The following is a 6000-nucleotide window of genomic DNA, read 5'->3' on the forward strand; positions in this document are numbered from 1 at the left end:
TTAAGTCATCTACCCGAGTAATCTAATAGAAGGTCAAACTTGCTTCCTGCCACAAGAGAGTAGAACCAACTGCTGGGAAAATGAAGAGGAAAGCAGGGTAGGGGGGGAGCATATGGCATTAAGGAGGGCTGGGATTTCTGAAGCTTCTGATGGGTGAAAAGGCATTTCTCACGGAGGAGAAGGCCTTAGCAAGGGCTTGAACATGGGGAAGTATTTAAGGAAGGGCCAGGAACAATTCGAAGGGAGGATCAGAGGAAACAGAATAATGGTAAATACGAGTGGGGAGAAAGACAGTAAGTTTGGGGCTGAGGAACCAGGCTAAGCCTTGGACCTTCAAAATGTTCAGAGCCTTGGGGTGGGGGAAGGAGGCAGTGATATGAGTTGAGCCTGGTTTTAAGGAAATGCGGATAAGGGTACTTGTGTTGGAATGGAGTGGGAAGGACAGCAGCTGAGAGCGGTGGGGGGCGGGGGGGGGGCAGCAGTGGAAAGAGAAGAGCTGTGCCCAGGAGGGACGGGAGGAGGGGAGGCGATGGGAGCCTTCAGGGAAAAGGAGGAATTAAAGGTGAATCTAAGACTTAGTAATCTAATGGCTGATGCTAATTAGCCCACTTACACACAGCAAAAAATATGTTCAATAAGTTTTAAAAATTACCATGTACTGTTTTTACCAGACTTAATAGATGGTTTAAAAGTGGTAAAGAGAACAGTAGCTTTCCATTAATAAGTTCCATGCAACAAACACTTAAGAGCATACATAAGTGCTCAGTTTGCAGGACAAAAAAAGCCTGTTACCTTTAATTTTGAATGAAAATAGCCAAGTTATTTTAAATTTGAGCGGGGGGGGGGGGGGGGTCCTTCAGAATCCTCATGCATGGAATAAGGAGATTGGACCAGATGATTCCTAAGGTCACTGAGCTCTAAAATTCCTGTACATACAGATGCTCAATAAATTCCTCTAAATGTTTCTTGCATGAATGAAATTCTGTGCTGCTTTTCTAAAAACGGTTTTTCTGGCATATTCTCCTCTTCTTTCCTTTATCACTATTGCTTTAGAAGACTCTTCAGGTAGGCATTTCTAGATTTACCTACCTGCCTACCTACCTACCTTCCCTCACCTGCAGACAGACATTCGGAAGTTTCTTCAGTTTTCAGAAATGTACCTATTTAATGAAAAAAATCTCATTAAAATAAGGCCACTTGTGGTGGGTGGATTTAATGACAGTGTAACCAGGCGATTTAGCCAATTGTGATAGCTCCCGCTCCGCCTGGAAGCTTCTTGACCAGAAAGGAAGGTTCTCTATTAATAATCCTGGAGAGCAGGGTTGGCAGCTACAGCCTGTGAGCTAAAATGGGTTTTACATTTTTAAAAGGGTCTGGTCTATAAAGCCTAACAAACCATGTCAACATCTGGCCCTTTACAGAAAAAGACTTGCCCCAACCCTTTGAGACCAGACTTGCAGGAATCACAGTAAGAGTTGATAACTTACTTACTGAAGTGTCAGGAGGAGCTCGGTCATAGCTGACGTTGAACTAGAGAGACATGTCTGGGCCTTTCTGCCGCAGGGGTAAGCAAAGCAAGCTTTGTCTAAGATTAACCCACAGAAACAGGCACCGACGGTGGCCAGACCCCGCACCAAGCATTACCTACGCGCTGTTCAGTTTCATTGCTACCACTGCCCTCCTGGCTCGACCGTTCACTAGCTGTGTGGCCTTGGGCCACACAGCTAACCTCTCTGGAGCTCATTTTCTTCCTATTTAAAATGGGAATAAAAATAATGCCTCCCTCATGGAGTTGTAATGAGAAGTAAATGAATTAATTAATGGAAAGCACATAGAACAGTGCCTAGCACGTAACAAGCTCTCAGTAACTATAATTTTCATTCTTATCCCAGTTTTTCGCATGAAGAAATAAATGTTTAGAGGAAATAACTTGTTCACTGTCACAGTGGTAGGACGTGAACTTGACCATTCCTCTATATTACGCCCAGCTGCTAGGGTGGGCAGCAAATTTGACCAGGGATGGATAGCTAGAGATGAGGTTTGCCTAGAGCCCAAATCAAAAGAAGACACGTTGTGATGTGGCAGGTGACTTCCCTGACCACCCGTCTGCAAGTGGGCATAGTGCAATAAGATTTGTTTTCCTGCCACTGTGCAGTTCAGTAAGGCAATTCTATGATCATGAGACCAAAATACTGATCAGATGTGTGGCTTCTCTGTCAGTCATCTGCTGTGGATCTCACTGGAGCTAGTGTCTGTGGGCATTTAGCTGTCAGCCTAGTACCTGTTGACTTCTCCCAGACCATAGTTTGGAACTGATGGTCAGAGTCGAGTCCAAGTTGGTGAACATGTGGAGGTGTGCTAGGTGAGCGGTGTGCCTGGAGAGGGCATCGAAGCGCCGTGCCCATTCCCACATACCTTGCTCTATGAATCCCTTCCATCTGGCTGTTCCTGAGTTGCAGGACTAGAGGTGATGCCGCCAAAATGGCAGTGCAGGATACCCAGCCTCCATTCTTCCACAAAGATCAACACTTAGCCGTCTATCCATGAACAAAACCAGCTCTGGGAGAGCTCTGGAGTCCACTTAAGAAACTTCAGTAATGCAGTTGAACATAAAACCTGAGAATAACTATACAAAAAGGGGACGACACCTTCATTCTGCCTGCACCATCCCATCCCCAAAGCCGCAGTGCTCACCACCAAGAGGGAGTGCCCAGCTAGAAAGGGGGACCCTTCACTAGGAAAGGGGGAGTGGGGTGAGTGACCAGCTTCCCCTGCCTTTCGGGGCACCTCACGAAGGTCCCCCTTCAGTTTCACCCTACTCACTCAGAGATTGGCAAAGCTGAGACACATAGAAAGGGGGGACAAGGGACGAGGAAGAAAAAGCAGGGGCTCCCAGAAGCAGGCACATAGCAGGAGCAGCTGTGGTTCCGAGACACCTGCTCCACAGACAAATCCAGCAGCTTTCACCACTGAAGAAACCAAGAGACAGCACAACCACAGGTATTTGCATTCACGGACATCAGCCACCTCAGCCCCTACCTGTTTGCTCCCAGAAGCAGGCACATAGCAGGAGCAGCTGTGGTTCCGAGACACCTGCTCCACAGACAAATCCAGCAGCTTTCACCACTGAAGAAACCAAGAGACAGCACAACCACAGGTATTTGCATTCACGGACATCAGCCACCTCAGCCCCTACCTGTTTATCTCCTTCCCAGCCTGCCCCACTCTGGCCCCTGCTAGAGCCCAGGCCTCCGCGTGAGCACAAGACACCAGCCTACAAGCCCCATCGCCACGTGTGCACTTGGAGCTAGCCCCTCCAGCCGCGCACTTGCACACTGCCAGCCTGACACCTGATGCTGGCCTCCGCTGTGGTGTGCACACCCGGGGGGAGACTGTGCAGCCACAGGAGAACGTGCAGACAGCCAGGGACCCTGGCAGCTGCCAGCGTGCCCACAGTTGGCCCTGGCCCTTGCTGCCTGCCCTGGCACCCACCACTAGGTGTGTGTCTGCAGCCGGCCCCTGCCACTACATAGGCATCTGTAGCTGATCCCTGCAGCGGAGTGCGTACACACCGTTGGCCCCGTCCACCACACCGCCTGTCCTGGTCCTCGGACCAGGGGGTGCTGCTGAGGACCCCAAGCACCACTGCAGCCTTTGTGGACTCCCTGCAGCATTCATCAGAGACCATTCAGTTGCTGACGCTATGGACCCCAGCAACCTGAGCCACAGAGAGAGCACGCCCCTCCCCCAACCCACTGCTGCCACACAACCCCACACTTGGCGCCCTGGGGTCACGGCGTGTTGCAGTGTGCTCCACCAACCCCTGCGGCTGTGAAAGTCTTCACTTACCAAAGCCAGTCCATAAAGTCTGGAAGAGGTGACTGCTGCTTCAAATGCAGACACCTGTGAGAGGCTAGAGGGATCCTGAAGAATCAGGGAACTAGGTCTCCACCAAAGGAGTACAGTAAACGTCCAGGAACTGGCCCTAAAGAAATGGAGATCCAGGAGATGGCCTGATAAACACTTTAAAATAATTGTCTAAAGATGCTCAGAGAGCTACAAGAGAACAGAAAAACACTAATGATACCTGGAAAACAGTACAAGAACAAATAAGATGTACATCAAAGAGACAGAAGATCTGAAAAAAAATTTTGGAGTTGAAGAATACAATAGTTTAATTGAAGAATTCAAGAGAGACCTTCAACATCAGACCTGAACAAGAAGAAGAAAGAATCAGTGAGACAGACCAATTGAAAGTAGCCAATCAGAGGAGCAAAAAGAAAAAAAGAATGAAAAGGACTGAAGAACACCTATAAGACTTAGGGGACACCATTAAAAGAAACACTGTACGTATCATTGGAATTACAGAAGGAGAAGAGGTGGAGAAAGAGGTAGAAAGCTTATTTAAAGAAAGAATGGCTGAGAATTTCTCTCTCAAACCTGGGAGAAATTTGGACTTCCAAGTTCATGAAACTAATAGGTTTATTTTCAATCTAAAATGATCTCCTCCAAGATACATTAAAAAAAAAACGGTCTAAAATCAAAACCAGAGAATTTTTAGAGCAGCAAGAGAAGAAGAAATCTCGTACAAGGGAACCCCCATATGGAAATCAGCAGATTTCCCAGTAGTGACCTTGCAGGCCAGGAGAGAATGGGATAATATATTCAAGTACTGAAAGAAAAAAAAAATCTGCCAACCAAGAATACTTTACCCAGCAAAGTTGTCCTTCAGATATGAAGGTGAGATAAAGACTCTCCCTAACAAAAAAAAATTGAGGGAGTTCACCACTAGACCTTACTTACTAAGAAAGCTGAAAGGAATTCTTCAAGCTGAAATGAAAGGATACCAGTTAGTAACATGAACACATAAAAATATACAACATACTGGTTAAGATAAGTATGTAGTCAGATTCAGAATACTCTAATACTGTAACGTGGTAGTGTGTTCATTACTTAACTCCGGTATAAAGGTTAAAGGACAAAAGTATTAGAAAACTATAGCTACAATAATTTGTTAATACATAATATAAATTGTGACATCAGAAATATAAAAGAGGGAAAGTAAAAGGGTAGAGGTTTTGTATGCAATCAACATTAAATTATCAGCCTAAAATAGACTATTATAAGTTGTTTTATGTAAGCCTTATGGTAATAACAAAGCAAAAGCCTACAGTAGATTCATAAAAGATAAAGAGGAAACTAAAGCATAATCACTATGGAAATTCATCTCACAGAGGTAGGCAGAAAGAGAGGAAGAAAGTAACAAAGGGACTAAAAAACAGCCAGAAAACAAAAAGATGGCATTAGTAGGTCTTTACCTATTAGTAATTTCTTTAAATATAAATGTATTGAATTCTCAAAAGACAAAAGAGTGGCTGGATGGATAAAAAAACAAAACTCAACTATATGCTGCCTCCAGGAGACTCACTTGAGCTTTAAGGACACAGACAAGCTCAGAATGAAGGTGTGGGAAAAGATATTCACACAAGTGAAAACCACAAGAGAGCAAGGATAGCTATACTTACATCCGACAAACTAGACTTTAAGCCAAAAATGGTAACAAGAGACAAAGAAGATCATATAATGACAAAGAGGTCAATTTATCAAGAAGATTTAACAGTTGTAAATATATAATCACCTAACGTTGGAGCTAAATATATTAACAAAATACTAACAGATCTGAAAGGAGAAATAGATGACAATACAATAATAGTTAAGGACTTCAGTATCCCACTTTTAACAAGGGATAGATCATCCAGACAGAAAATCAATAAACATTGGACTTGAACCATACTTTAGACCAAATCAGTTAAACAGATATATACAGAACATTCCATCCAACAGAAACAAAACACACATTCTTCTCAAATGCACATGGAACTTTCTCCACAATAGGTCATACCATAGGTCACAAAACAAGTCTTAGCAAATTTAAGATTGGAATCATACCAAGTATCTTTTCCAACCACAGTGGTATGAAACTAGAAATCAATAACAAGA

This window comes from Grampus griseus (genome assembly GCF_964374135.1).
Source record: "Grampus griseus genome assembly, chromosome: 4".
NCBI classification, from domain to species: Eukaryota; Metazoa; Chordata; class Mammalia; order Artiodactyla; family Delphinidae; genus Grampus; species Grampus griseus.